Here is a 17,417-nt window from a genome sequence, read left to right on the forward strand (position 1 = left end):
AGAGTTTGAATAAGTCTTTTTTTTATATATATTGGATTTTAAGGTGACATTCTCTTTGTCTCTATACAACAATATGTCAAGAAAATCACAACTTTCACCATGTATCTTGTGGGTGAATTTTAAAAAAAGATGTGGTTGTGCCCAAATAGTTAATGAAATCCTGAATTTCTTCCACAGTCCCCCTCCAAAAAATCAATATGTCATCAAGGTACAGTAGATATAATATTACCCTGTGCATGTACTCTGAGGTGAATACCCACTGTGTCTCCCAATCTGCCAACACCAGGTTGGCATAAACTGGTGCACTCCTGGCGCCCATAGCTACGCCAGTAACCTGCTTAAAGTGTTCACCTTCAAACATGACAAAATTGTTTGACAATATCATTTCTGCTTTTTGACTGATAAACATGTATGCCTTATGGGCAATGTGTATATTCAATAAGCGCTGCTGCTCATCATGCTGACATGTTTAAATCGTGTAGGATTAGCACAATGCCTACATGATTGTTAATGAACCCAAGGGATTATTTACATTTGAAATTTAGTCTTGAAGTCTACTTTATTTCATCATAATGTTTAAGCATGCATCATTTAAACAAATAATACATGTTACAAATTGACAAATGGCACCAGACATGTGTCTGGACTGAAAATAAAAGTAGAATATTCCTCCAAATACAAACATTTATATAGTTACTGACTATGTACACATAAATAACCCATTATTTCCCTTTATTTCATACAGTATATCACTTCATAATAAATACACTACAAACCAACTAAAATGAGCATACTTAATGATTACTGATATGCCTTTAAAGATACTGTTCTATCTTTTTTCAGTGAAGCAGAGCTAAATTTGTTTAGTTAATGAAAGGAAGTTTCCCATATTCAATGGCCATTTACTGGTTTTAATTTTACTTAGGACGGCTTGTAAAGTTTTTGTCACTCATACTTATCATATCAGTATATTATGTCATATTTCATACCTGTACTTTCTACAGCAGACTAAGATGTACTATGTTTTTCACAAAAATAACCAGAATTTGTATCGAACATAGAAGTAGATATTTTGCTATATTGAAATAATCTGTTCAGGACTAGGGCTTCAGTCTCTCTGAGATGACTCTCTTTTAATCTTTCTTAATCATGTCTTCTATAGTATGAAGTAATCTTTGGCAAGGACCCATACAATAATCTAACATTAATAATGCAATGGAAAATGTTGTTTTCTAGTAAGGCAAGGCAATTAAGTTCAAGCAACACAACAGAAATGGCTCAAGGGTTTCCTACATTACCATTTTGTGTGCTGCATGTGATGAGAAATAAAAAAGCAGTCCAGGTGACTCTCAAAATAGATTTACATCCAAAAGAGTTCAGTATAACACAGCAAACATTAAAGAAAGATGCTCATTTGCTTCTTTGCTCTTTTTCATCATTCCTACTTTGGATCTTGGCTATTTGATTATTCTCTATATCACTCAACCATAGTCTGGCATATTAATAATTATTCTTTAAATGTTTACTATTATTGCAATAGATAATGGTGAATCTCTAGTTTACCTATAGATATGACAACTAGATTGTTATATGCCATAAACAGCATAAAACTACATGAGACAGATTAAGTGACTCCTTAACAGTACTTATTTATAATATGTCAGTATCTGTGTTTAACATCTTTCAATGTGCTGTTATCCCAAGCTATGAAGAGCTAATCTGATTAAACTTAAGCTATGGTGTCCAATGTAAGAGTGTCTTATTTGCTGCAATAATTGTTAACAGTATTTCAATGGAGCTTTCCCCTAGTTCATCAGTATAAAATACTCTGTCTAGTTGGACCTATTTTGTTAAAAAAATATATAATAAATAAAGATTTAAACAGACAATGAAATACAAAATTAAAAAGGTCAACTTCTTCAACCTTGTAGTCAAGTTGAACTGTTTACCTTTTTATGTGAAACAGGATGCCCTACACTTGGTCAAGTATAAATTGGGCAAGATTTAACCTGTCATCTTAAATTATACAATTTAGAAATTACCATTTTTTAATAGGAAATCACTACTAATGCCATTTCTATTTGTGCACTGGCACTAATGCATACTGATTGCTTTTTTCTTTTCTCTGCATGGATGTGCAGTTGGGGAGTTAGTATATAAACATAAGGAAGATATGGGATAAATCCCATTGAGTGCAGGGCACAGGGTGAGTTGCTTCCTGCAGAAAAAATGATTTTTGTAATTCTTCCATTGAGCTGAAGCTATGACTGTTTGTTTGCTCAGCTGAAGTCTTGACTTGTTGAGTTTTGATAAAAGACAGGGAAACCATGAGCTATGCTGAAATAAATTTATAACAGATACTCCACAGTTCAGCACCTTCTCCCACTTAGTGAAGATAACTGGTAAGATATAGAAGACTGGTTCTTCTTTTGAAATATTGGCACTTGCAATGCCAAGTCCCAAGATTACAAAAAAAAGCAAGTACTATACATCACTTTTTTTCCTTTACACTTGTCTTGCCCTCAACATAGTGTATATATATATATATATATATATATATATATATATATATATGTATATATATATATATATATATATATATATATATATATATATTATGGGTATTCGGTCATTCAGTCTCAATATTGTGGGACTTGGTATTTCGAGTCTCAGCAATATAGATAGTTACCCCACAGAACACAGGAACATAAGCTGGACTGTAGATTACACTAAAGAATAGAAGTACCAGTATAATCCTCAGTTGAGTAGCATATAGACCCTCTTAGTAAGAGAAAAAAAGTGACATAATGCTAGAACATGTTGTTAGAATAGCTCTGAAAGGAGGTATGTTACAGAAGGGGGAAATGAAAGTGAAACATAATAATTGTGACTCCATTATTGCAGCTATACCATAGAATGTAATCATGCTAACATCCTATAATTTGCAGACCTCAGAGAAATGAACTACAACCTATATGAGAAGTAGAGGCCTTGAAGATGGTATTTTACAAAAGTGAGATAAAGAGACTCTGAATTCAGAAAATAGGCAGCCATATGGGAAAAAGTGTTATCAAATAGTGAGGCATGATATCAGCTTAATTTGAGAGCCCACCAGTCAAAGTAAGCATACTGGACTTGAAAAGAGTATAGCCAATGTTAGGCATCCACAGAATCTATGACTGCTGGGAGCCACCAAATTACCTATGGCTCTATGGGGGGCCTGAGCAACACTGCAGCTTTTCTTTAATAAAATAAAAAAAAGAAAAGAAAATAATAATTCAAACATTGCACAATGCTATAAATATCTGCAAGCTTTGTGTCTTTCCTGCTATTTGTACATAACAATTGCTGCTTCCTACTTCCACTGCTAGACGTCACATACCCTAGTTTCACACACTTGAAAAAAAATTTCTTGCTATTACAGCATCTTGTTAAAATTGTTATCATCTTGCAAAAATATTTAACTTGTTTATTTTCTGTTTTTTGATAAGCTTGTGATTATCCAGTTGTATTCGTTCAGTTGCTGTTCGATATTTTGTTTGTTCTTTATATGAACATACACATATATGTATATATATATATATATATATATATATATATGTATATATATATATATGTATATATATATATATGTATATATATACATATATATATATATACATATATATATATATACATATATATATATACATATATATATATATATATATATATATATATATATATATATATATATATATATATACATACATATATATATATATATATATATATATATATATATATATATATATATATATATAGGTCCCCTTCAGAAATCCAAATGTTCACTTACCCAACATTTACAATGCCGAGATGAAAAAGCCAAAGACGGCACAACACTGATGTCCCAGAACCCCGACTTTCCACTCCAGATAAGTAATGTCTTGGCCATCCTTTTGAACTTTGCCCCTTACCCCCACGGTAGTGTGATCTCTGAGTTGGTATATTTAGTTTGGGGCAGTGTGGGGGGCACAGCCCTTCACATGGGTGGGTTTGCTTTTCTTCGGTTTATGTTTTTGTTTCAGATGGCCAAGCGGTTACTTACCTGGAGTGGTAAGTCGGTGCTCCGGGACATCAGTATAGTGGTGCTCTTGGCCTTTTCATCTCGGTGTTATGCATTTCTAGTAAGTGATATTTCGTTCTTGTAAAGTAGACCCATATATATATCTAGAGAGAGAGAGGGAGAGAGAGATGTATGTTTATGTTTATGCAGGGGGACAAGCCTCCTTGAGCTCCCTGCTAATTCTATATGCTAACTCCAGAATTGCATATTCCTTGGTGAAAAGTATTATTCCCCTACCCAGAGATTGTAGATCTTATGCAGATGTCAACCATTTGATTCTGCCAACCAAATGGTGTCAGCCAAACAGGTCTTGGCATTGTGCAGATTAACTAAAAGTATTGGAGCCATAAGCATATACAGATATATACAGCTATATGTTAAATTTTGTAGTAGAGGTAGTTTCGACCACAGCTAGCCAGCTGTTTTTGTTCACGTGCATTATGATGGCTGACACAAATTTGTTCTGTTGTCTGTTTCTGTTTTTTGATTTTCAGGCCACTTGTCCACAGCTAGACTGGAATAGTGTGGAAGCCTCCCATGTTGCATGGTGATTTCAGTTGTGAATCACTACCTGGAATATGTTCAGATGACTTTCCACATTTACATAGTTACACCATGCTTATCCTCTTACAGGTACAGGGATGAGTATCCATACATGTTCTGCCATGGCACAGCATTTTGTGAACTGAGTTGGGCTTTGGTAAGGGATTTTTTTATGTACCTCCATGTGCAGTCCACGTTGTTTGTGAATATTGCCCCTTGTCTTTATCAGAAGTCTTGCTCTTTAAACTGTGGAGTAGTGCTATTTTAAAGTACTTGTATAAATGATAAACTATGCAAAGATCACATATCATGAATGCTATTTTAAATATGGCTGAACATATCATATAAAGGAATTCTAACTCTGTCTTATCATAACTACAACTGCTTACTGAAAATAGACTGTTAGAACATACATACTTCAGTATGCCTGATAGTTGGCAACTATGTTTACAGGAAGCACTCAACAAAAGGAAATGTTTGCATAGTCTCATATTCCGAAGTGTAGCAAGTGTGGGGTGAAAGGGGCACAAGATGTTGAGGGTGTGATTGAGAACTGACGTTCCTGCATTCTTTTTTCTGCTTCAGCGCCTCATGTACATTAAGCTAATTTAGTAAGTTACCATAGAGGGTACTGGCACTGGGCGCTAAATGAGCCAGTTACAGCTCTTCTTATATGTTGCATCCTTAAAACATGGGGAATGAACCCTCCCATTTGTGATACATACAACTTGCAATGTTTTTCACAAATGAAAAACTGAACTGTGTTTGAAAACAGGTAGTAGTAGCAGGGATCTGGAAATGTTTACATAATCCTTCCTAGTCTTCAAATACATTTAAGTGACCTGTAGATAAATGAAATAACTGAGACAATTCTACACTGCTACCCTCTTTCTTATATATGTTTATTGTGCCTTTAGTCTGGGCTGTGGTTGAAATGGGTTTCAGGATGAGCTTATAAATCATGTTAATAAATTATAGCTAAATAAATAGGGAAGCTGAAGCATTTGCTTTTTAGATTATCTACCAATTTTGAAGTGAGATTTTCGGAAGGGTGTTTAGACTACTACAGTGCAATATTTTTCATGTAGTTTGAAGAGTGCCAATAGTGCCTGATTCATGCAGTGATCTTGTTACATTAATATGTTATTGGTCCATCCATCAAAAAAAAAAAATGAGAATGTATAATAAACTGAGTGAGCACTGATTCTGAACCATTGCTAAATGTCATTAGTTACTCTTGTGTTGTGATCTGTCTCTTATTAATTTCATTATTAGAAAAAAATAAACTTACCCCTGGATTCATGAAGGCCGGCGGTAGGCTTGCGCCGACAGTGTGGCATGAAGATGGCGCAGTAGCACCAAATGCATATTAATGAAGGTGCGCCGCCTCCACAGCCACGTGCATAGGAAAGGAGCGCGAGTGCATAGGGCATGTCGAAGTGCCGCAAGGAGGCGTGGAAATGCCAGCTGTTGATGTGCAACCTAAAATGCTTGCATATAATAACTTGCAAGATAGTAATCACATCTGTCAGTGTCCGTGGATTCTGAAATGTATGCAAAGCATGCAAGATAGTTCCTGCAAACACAAAATGAAGAAGCAAACACAAATGCAAGGTAGGGAATAATGGGTCCCTATCCCGCGAACAAATGACATGGAAAACCGTGTGCCCGTAGTCCAATGCGGTGTAGATAGCTATACCAAGTGGAAGTGAAATGCATCATATGTTAGCGCGCCACCAATAGGTATGTCCAGCCCAATGGTTAGGGTCACCAGCTGACCCATAGTGTGAGGGAGGGTACACAGCTGGGCAGATGTGTCCATAACAAAATACACGATAAATGACATATTTAGCGACCGTATGACTGAATCATATCCCACAAGGCATGTAATAGTCACATACAAAAGGTATGTCTGTATTTCGCATGCCAAATGTGACAGGAAATAGAATAAGCATGTAAACGAAACAGAAGGAGCATATAAACTGCTACAACAATAAGGCAACATGTAGGCTGAAAGGAACCGTATTATCCGTACCATTGACTGTGGGTACGTGTTGTCCAATACATTCGAATATGTGTCCGGAATATATCCCATCTTGGACATAGGAAAAGGTGGCATCCTACCAATGATTAGAACAGTCTGCCAAAATCTGCACATCAGCGGTACAAGCTGAACTTGTCAGGATGTGTCACAGTTGAATGGGTATTACCCGGGTATACCAACCATGTAATGAAAGTTAAGTATGGGCGTGTACCTATGTGTGTGAGGTATAGCATGTGGAAAGCAAACATGGCAGGGTAGTCCACACAACCATACAGGTACCTGACATATGTAGGGTATGCAATGTGTTACTCTGGCCGTGTCATGGGCCAACAATCAAAGCAGTGATGTCTAGAGTGTCAGGAATATGTGTGTGTGTGTGGGGGGATGGGTAATGGTACAATCCTCCAAGGCAGTACTGTGTCGTATGCAGAATAGGTGACCCGGAGGTGTATGAGGGAGCAGCGGGTGAAGCAGAAAGAAACACAAAACATGTATAAACATCTGCAATACAACCAGACAGGCCATACAGTAGAACACAATCTCACAAACCTATGAATATTAAAATGTGCGATACAAATGTATAGACATGTCACCGGCACATATCCACAGATTGGTCCTGATGGAACTGGCCATATCAAATGCAACATACCTGGATGCATAATGGACTACCTAGCATCCCCTCCATAGCACACAGCCCACTCCCATACCTGACCATCCACCAAATCCAGCCATACTTGGCCTACTGGTTTTGTGCAGCCACATCTACACATAGTGACCACTACATATATGTAGTAGGTAGTGTCACCCTAGGCAGTTTCAGGATTGCAAACTATGTATCCCTTGCATGTAAAACCCCCAGCACATTTTCATAACGCCAGAAGAATGGTCGGCATTTGTCTTGTTTCGGTCTTGTTCAATTTTTGGGATATCCCTCATGGGATAAGTAACCTGTGTAAACATTAGAATGGAGGACATGAAGTCCAGTCCTGTAGATATCTGGACACAAGTTTGAATATGCAGTAGTGGTGCACAAGACTGTCCAGCCCTAGATGGTCATGCATAACCTACTACCCAGGATCAAACACCTGCCCGTGACGCACGTGTCCCGACACAAATAAGCAAGAGAATATATTGCACACATTCGCATAGTGGCACATGGTATAAAGGTGATGAAGGCACTGACATAAACAGGATACCCCCTGATCCACTGTGTGAGGGACAATTAATGTGTGTGTAGGTGTGACCTGACCAACAATGATACAATGCCAAATGTCCTGTGATCGTAGGAAATAAGTATGTACCATACTGCATGTAACAGTTGCCTAACGCGGTTATGTCAGGATAGAATAAACATAATTCGTACAAGAAACAGGCAAACAACAAAAGTGCCAAAGGTATAAGGCTCACAGCTAGGAAGCAAATGAATGTTCTAAACCTGCACTGACCGTGGCTATGTGTTGGCCCAAATAATCTGGTGTCTGCAGTAGGGTTACCATCTGTCCCGCTTTGCGAGGGACAGTCCCTCTTTGGACAGTTGTGTCTGGACAAAATACATTACAAATGGCAAATGTCCTGGGATTGTAGGACATAATTATGTCCCATATGTTATGTAATAGTTGCAAAAAATAATTATTGCAGTATCTACAATACCTAAATGTTACAAGAAACAGAATAATCAACTAAACCGCTACAACAATAGGCTTTTATGTAGGCAAGTAAGTAAAGTTCTATCCGTTGTACTGACCGTGGGTATGTGTCGGCTTGTAAAATCTGATGTGTGTTCCAAAAATGTCCCATCTTGGCCATTTAAAAGGTGGCAACCCTAGTCCCCAGAATACATCCCAACCTGTACATATGACAATGTCAACGACACCAATGGTCAAAGCATTCACACAATAACTAGCCAGCCCCTTAACCACTCACAAAGCCAGTGACCTTTGGGGGAAAGGTGTTGAATGAGAATGACTACTTACAACAATGAAGAGTAATAGATGCATTTAACTGCAGAAAATTAGTAGTATTACGAATCTGTCAACATGTTCCAAGTTAATAGTACTAATATGGTAGAAGTGTCCATGATTGTCCCTGAGTTGTCATAGCCTTGTCCCTGTCACTGTAGAAACGAGTCCCCGAGTATCAGAGAGGTCCATACACAGAAGTACACCAACCAACTGTCATATCTGTTGACAGGACTGTTGCATATCTGTAGTGAATTTATAACAGATGTCCAGAATAATATTAATCGTATCTATAAATGAATGAAATAATCAAATGGGAAGGGAAACATGTGGAAACCACCCCCTAACCTGCATTATGTAGTGGAACCACTCCCGGCCCTAAATTATGTAGCGCCAACCCAATAATTTGGTCAGAGGTGCACAAACACCTGCGTCTGTAAACACAGGTAGAATGTTAAACTCTGGACTAACTCTGTCCATGTGCTACGTCTGATCTTTGAACAGTGCCAGGGCAGTTCTAGTCACCAGCTGGTTGAGTCTAAACCTGGACCAGCACATGAACACCCTGACAATCAAACACGCGTATGTGCAAGGACTATAAGCGTAGGAGTTATGAATATCCTTGGAGTGAGTAGACTTGCAGCACGGGTCCAGAGCAGTAGGAAACAGGGAATGTCCTAATTGTAGTACTGCGGTTTTTCCCAGCAGGAGAATGTATGCCTGCTGTGTAAGGGAAGCGGTGAGGCATATGTCAGAGTAGCTATGAACCATGGGTATACATCTAAATGAGCCAGAACACCAATAGTGTAGTGGTTACAGCATCCGCCCAACGTAAAGGCCTTCCCGGTTCAAGTACGACTATAGCACATATTAATTGTGTAATGAATGCCTCTGTGCTGTAAAGCCAACATTTATACATGTAAAGGTGACCGCGTTCACATGAGTCCATTAACCAGATTCCATCAAAGTGATACTGTCATAAGGAATAAGGCACATGTAATCCCAAAGAAGTGCCTGTAAACATATATAACTCAGAATAAGTAGATGCAAGTGGGCCTGCGCGGGTGTATGCAGCTATTAGCATAGCAAATGAGCAAATGTATGTTGTCTTGTACAGCTGTAACTTTTATATATATAGATAGATGTGTGCATAGATAAATATCCACAGACATAACAGAAATATGCAATTATATATCTACATATTTATTTATATATACACACATATATATATATATATATAACTTGAAAAGTCCACCACTGACAAGCAAAGACCAGACAGCAAACCTGCTTAACGTTTTCGTTCTATTTAATACTAAGAACTTCATCAGAAAAGCACCCATTTTCTAAAACAATATATTTATATTGTCTCCAATTAACAACTTGTCAGTATTAATCAAACAAAATGTTTCTTCATTGATGAATTGATATAAAAAAATGTACAAAAATACATATGTAAAACTATAAACATTTAAGCAAATGTATTAAATATATATAAATACAAATCTCAATACATAATATGTAAAATAATATGTTGTCTAATAATAAGTTTTAAAATTAAAACTTTTGTAAGGCTAAAAAACATTTAATGTTTATGACATCATTTAGGCCAGGTAATTCATCTGCCTTCAGCCTAATTTGCCAACAAGATTCCTTACACTCCAAAAGTGTTTTGTAGTCACCACTGAATAAACTGTCATCAACTTTTTCCAAAACAGAAAAAATGAACTTTTTAAATGAAACACAATTTAGAGAGTGTTTAGCCAAAGCATTGGTTACATCTTTTTTCTTTATGGCTAAATTGTGCTCATAAATACGTTTACTCAATGTTCTGATGGTCTTACCTATATAAAAATGATTACATGAAGAACATTGTGCAACATAAACTATGTTACTAGTTTTGCATGTAAAGTGTCCATTAACATTAATGTCCTTCTTTAGATGTTTTAAAAAAATACTTGATGTCCCACTAACAAACCTACATTGTTTGTAACTTGTACAGGGATATGTGCCTACTTTACTTGTAAGACATGTGACACATTTTTCTTCTCCCTCTAAAATCATCTTAATATTTGTCATTTTCTTATAGGTAAAAACCAGACGAATACCTATAACTTTGGCTAAATCATGATTACCTAAAATGATTTTCCCATTGTTAATAACTATTTCCCTAATAATATTCATTTTGTTACTGATAGGTAACGAAAAAGACAAAGAAAACTTGCTGGCAACTTCTACCTTCTTCTTACCAGTATCAGATGTAAGTGTACTGGTGAGAATGGGGTTTGCTTTATTGCTTCTTAAAATGTTGACTTCATCTATAATGTGACCCAACCAACCAATTTCATAACCCCTTTCAATGAAAAAATGTTTTAAGTCACAAATTTCTCTAATGAAGCAATCATTTTCACTAGTAAGTCTACTAAGTCTAATGAACTGGCCTTTAACTACCCCTCTTTTCATATGCATGGGGTGTAGGCTGTCAAAATGCAAATACTGGTTAACAAAAGTTGTTTTTCTAAAAATACTACTACGGAATCTGTGCTCAATTAGATCTACAGTCTAGCGACACTAGTTTTGCCAACTTAGTTATGTCCTCATGGGAGGTTAAACATTTAGTAACACATTTTCAAGATCAGAATGTAGTTTTTTACAGAAGATACATTGATGATTTGATCTTCTTGTGAAGAGGTGATGAACAAACTTTTAGAACTTTTGTTTCACATTTAAACACTACTACCAATTTTTTGAATTTCACTTTTGGTAGTTTTGGGAAAATCATTAATTTTTTAGATTTGAGTTTGACTGTAGATCTAATTGAGCACAGATTCCCTAGTAGTATTTTTAGAAATAGTGAAAATGATTGCTTCATTAGAGAAGTTTGTGACTTAAAACGTTTTTTCATTGAAAGGGGTTATGAAATTGGTTGTTTGGGTCACATTATAGATGAAGTCAACATTTTAAGAAGCAATAAAGCAAACCCCATTCTCACCAGTACACTTACATCTGATACTGGTAAGAAGAAGGTAGAAGTTACCAGCAAGTTTTCTTTGTCTTTTTCGTTACCTATCAGTAACAAAATGAATATTTTTAGGGAAATAGTTATTAACAATTGGCAAATCATTTTAGGGAATCATGATTTAGCCAAAGTTATAGGTATTCGTCCGGTTTTTACCTATAAGAAAATGACAAATATTAAGATGATTTTAGAGAGAGAAGAAAAATGTGTCACACGTCTTACAAGTAAAGTAGGCACACATCCCTGTACAAGTTGCAAACAATGTAGGTTTGTTAGTGGAACATCAAGTATTTTTTTAAAACATCTAAAGAAGGACATCAATGTTAATGGACACTTTACATGCAAAACTAGCAACATAGTTTATGCTGCACAATGTTCTTCATGTAATCATTTTTATATAGGTAAGACCATCAGAACATTGAGTAAACGTATTTATGAGCACAATTTAGCCACAAAGAAAAAAGATGTAACCAATGCTTTGGCTAAACACTCTCTAAATTGTGTTTCATTTAAAAAGTTCATTTTTTCTGTTTTGGAAAAAGTTGATGACAGTTTATTCAGTGGTGACTACAAAACACTTTTGGAGTGTAAGGAATCTTGTTGGCAAATTAGGCTGAAGGCAGATGAATTACCTGGCCTAAATGATGTCATAAACATTAAATGTTTTTTAGCCTTACAAAAGTTTTAATTTTAAAACTTATTATTAGACAACATATTATTTTACATATTATGTATTGATATTTGTATTTATATATATTTAATACATTTGCTTAAATGTTTATAGTTTTACATATGTATTTTTGTACATTTTTTTATATCAATTCATCAATGAAGAAACATTATTGTTTGATTAATACTGACAAGTTGTTAATTGGAGACAATATAAATATATTGTTTTAGAAAATGGGTGCTTTTCTGATGAAGTTCTTAGTATTAAATAGAACGAAAATGTTAAGCAGGTTTGCTGTCTGGTCTTTGCTTGTCAGTGGTGGACTTTTCAAGTTATTTCGCTTGGTTCTTGTACATATATATATATATATATATATATATATATATGTAGGGAATGCCGAAAGACGAAAACAAATATAAGGGTTGTGAAGGGAATCCAGAGCAAGTAAGGAATTATGATGTGCTCGCAGCGTATGTCACATAAAGCTGCACAAGTGTGAGTAGAGCATCGCTCTTCACACCAGAGGCAGGGCTATACCAGTGGCCATAAAATCGTTGAAGTGCTACATCAACATTGTAAACAGATAGAATGTAGTACATGTTGCGACCACCTACACTTGTAGCCCACAAATTATTCATAATCCATAACACCAGGAAAGGCACGTATGTGCAAATATGAATGGATGGTGAGCCTGTGAATACACGAGGTGGTACAAAATGTGTGTAGGGCCCCAACGCTCATGAGAGGGCAATGTGTAAAGGTGTGTCATGGCTGCAATCAGGTGTATAATGGCTGTTATGCGTGGAAACTCAACACGGGTGTGCAGGAGAAACTATGGATATGCGATTATGGACACAGGAGTGCTAGGGTATGTTGCGTCGGGTGCAATGGAGCAGCCCGTGGAGGTCAGCTAGTATGTAGGTGTGATTCCCAGATAGAGCGTCATTTGCATGGAGACATGCATGAATGGGCGTATCATTGTCTGACGTTGTGTGTCAGGTCTGGCAACCCGGCACGTAAAACCTATACGCCACCCATGAGCGGAACGGAGTTCTGCTGTGACAACCCCAGACCGGGAAAAGCAGAAAGACACAACTACATGAAGACAACAATATGTTGACGTACAGTCACAGTAACACAAACACACATCCTATCAACAGTAATAACATGAATGTGCACAGAAACAAACACAGTAGCAGGAATAATAGGCTGTGCATATGAGTAATAAGTCGAATGACACTGTATCACATCCCAGTTAGCAGCGGCACCCCAGACATGAAAAACATGCGACATCTGTCCACTGCATAACGTGCAATATACTGAGCACAAGTTCACCGGAGTGAAGTGTTGGTGTCAGAATGACTAAGGCAATAGTATGCAGCTGAAGCAGAGACCAATACATATGTGTAAGTATCCATGTCCAGGAAATGAATAGGTTAATGGACACACAGATGTATATATAGATAAAAACGTATATATACATATATCTATATTAATTTACATACACATATATATTCATACAGATATATATATATATATATATATATATATATATATATATATATATATATATATATATATGTATATATACATACACACACACACACACACACACACAAGGATATACTACGGATATATATAGATAGATATCTATACACAAACAACAGGTAGTGATATATACACATACACACAAAGCAAAATATATATGTCAGTGTAGATATACACATGTACATAAATAGGTTACTTCACAGCAATTAGGGGTAACATATTTACAGCCCGGGCATATGTGACTGGGAGGTCCAATAAATAAATGTTGTACCCCCCACACCACCCAGCTAGGCCGGATAGTCATACAGACAGGCAATACAGATCAATATACTGCCGCTGTCCAAAACACTGGTAAGAAAGGACCAGTGGGAGAGTTCTGCAAGTTCTACACTTTAAACATAGATAACGGTGTCCCTTGCAGGACCCTAAAAATTCAGGGTACGTGTGAATCTGCTGACATTATTATGAGCAGGATGTAGGTGTACATGGAACAGTAGGTTGTGCAAGTGTGATAATACATGAGTTGACAAAACATACGACATGTGTCCCGAGACGGGGAGAGTATGCAATGTGTAGGGGTGTGCTCATACCCCAGCTGCGCGCACAGTAAGTATTTGTCACGACTGCTGTAGAGGGGTGCCAGGTAGGTGGACCATGGGTATGCATTAATGGGCTTAAGTGTGCAGGTGCTGGTTAGCAGAGATGTAGTAGACCCGCCCAGTGGAAGTCATTAATATTCCTATGTGGGCATAGCATACGCCTACACCTCCCAAACCTGAAGAGCACATCTACCGGATAGTCTGTAAACCATCGGGTGAATACATAGAGACCTAAACAGTGCCGTGTACCCGATTGGTATGGACATCCATAGTTATGTATCAGAATGTAACAAAGTCCAACTAAACACTGCCAGAACTAGTGATATTAGGTGAACAGGTGGTGGAATACAGGTATTGACAGATGACAACATGTATGAGTCATAAGCAGTATGTACCTCGACAAACGTGAATGAATACATATGCTCTGTGACTGTGAATGTGTCTGATTAATAGAACCAATCATCTAAATGTGTCTCACAGGGTGTTATGCATTTTTCCTGATACAGTGTTTATTCACACCCATTGGTATGTGAGTTCTGCTACTGACGGAAAGTGCATAATTTGCTGACCACCCCAGGTAGATGATAGCATAATAGAAGAGGTTCAACACCTGTACGCCTGTGTGGGACACACCCGTCTGGGCAGTTGTGTCCTGCAAAATGACAGTTATGGCACATGGCCTTTGAGTTCGAGAATGGAGGCTATATAGTATGTGTAGTGGTGTCAGACATCAATTTGTTGTATCAGTAACAGCTACATGTAATAGGAAACAGTATTATCAATTATAATGCTACATGAATAACCTTAACGTATGCAAACTGTGGAAGTTGTCCGTTTACTACTGGCTGTGGATATGTGTTGCCTTGACACATGTGATAGCTCCACATATAGGGTCTATAGGGCTGCCACCAGTCTGAATGGCCAAAGTGGAACCTGCTCTGTAGAACTGTCAGATATACCAGGGCAGAACATACCTACAGCCATGCATAGTACAGAAATATACATATCGGAACAAATCAAAGCGTAGTCTAGCAGCAGTATAGTTGCTTATGCTACTACATATGACATATCGACGTGTCAGGTATACAAGACCTGTAACAAGCAACCAGTACAGACACCTACAACATGAGAAGGTCCCCTAATCAGGACAGTTGCAATGGCTAGAGTATTGTACATACCACTCAACTGTCGCTGAATGTCAGGTACGTCCCTGAGTTTGACTGAAAGTCTAACTAGTGGCTTTTGAAGGAAAGGTGGTGAATTGCACTTACTGACTAATGACAATAAGTAAGAGTTATAAACAACTGTTACTTCAGAATATGTGTATTAAGTCATATGCTCTGATTCTGTCAATGTGTCAAGTTAATAGCACTACTTTTGTAAAAGTGTCCCTGATTTTTATTGACCTGCCCCTGATTCTGCAGAAATGTGTCCCCGATTGGTGGAGAGTTCTGGTATTGTCACGTGAGATGTGTGATGAGGGACTGTCCCATGCAAAGTGGGAAAGGTGTCACTCCTACATTCTCCCATCGTGCAATCTGAAAGGTGGTCAACGTGCAGTAGATATGTGGTAGCATGACTCAGCAGACAGCTGCATTAACAAACTCAAGTCACATGTCAGCATTGCAGAGTATCGATTCCCATGTATCAGGCAGATGGGAGCAGATCATATGAGGAACACGCATATAATATGATTACGTCACTGGGCAGGCTGCCGAGTCCGTACAGTTGAATGCCTGCTGTCGCAAAATGGTTACACATACCCAATACTGTAGTCATGTAGTCTGATGTTATACGCATCACAAGGGATCACACACACCCAGCGTGAGTGACAAATGTAAGCGGAAATGTCGGAGAGTGAGCAGCTGTAAGTGTGTTTGTCTACCAGTATGCCAGTAGTGCACTGTCAAAGAAATGTGGAGTCTAAATGTGTATAAAGTGCTGTGTCCAGAGGTCAGTAGTGCTTAACACTGTGCAAACCCACGCACAACAGCTCCCACCTGCTGGACTGTGCCTTACCCGGTCTGTATCCAAAGGCGTTGGCCTGTCCGCAAACAAAGAACTGCCCTATACACGTGATGGTAGAAGTACCCTGCGCACATAGCTCATGTGAATAAACAATAGACCATGGCATATGTACAGACAATAGACCACACACACACACACACACACACACACACACACACACACACACACACACACCATACAGTGCAGACATCCAACAGTATAGCAATGTACTGGCAGATATGTCCGGACCACTGGTGTATGCATGCCTGGCCGTCGTATGTTTCAGTGTGTGAGCATGCCCAGTATGAGTGTTATGCATGTTGTCGATCGACAATACCGTCATACCATCATGTGTGTGAGCATGCAAAGTATGGTCAACTGTATTGCATGCGTCACATGTCCAGATAGTTAGTATTGTGTTGCTGACCCCTCCATTCTACACAGACAGGTGTCATGCTGTGTCTGCAGGGTAGCTAATGGTCATGTGGCATTGACAGTTGCTACATGTCTGCATAGTGTGGGGGGACATGCAACCACAACCACAGTCCTACGCAGCACCGTGGGTGGTGCACATGACTCTCACATGTGTAGGTGTGATGGGGGGCACAGCCAACAGTTGTACACATCTGCTGCTACTGTACTGGTATGCCGGGTACTCCATGTCAGTGTGTGGACCTATCTAAATTGCTGGTTGGAGGGATACCAGGGTACGTCAGTTCCCAGCTTTAATTACCAGCACAGTGGTGTTGGACATCCTAGCTTACACAACCTACATTAAACTGCCTGGCCTGCTGTCATCTGTGTGTGTCTTAGGGGGTTGGGATCATTCATTGGGCATATCCATAGGCCATCGTATATCATTCATCTGTATTGGTCCACATCTGTCCAGCTGCATGGAATGTGTGTGGGCTGTATGGACAAACATGA

This window comes from Protopterus annectens, chromosome 4.part1, assembly GCF_019279795.1.
Source record: "Protopterus annectens isolate FY-2018-M chromosome 4.part1, PAN1.0, whole genome shotgun sequence".
In the NCBI taxonomy this organism is placed as follows: Eukaryota; Metazoa; Chordata; order Ceratodontiformes; family Protopteridae; genus Protopterus; species Protopterus annectens.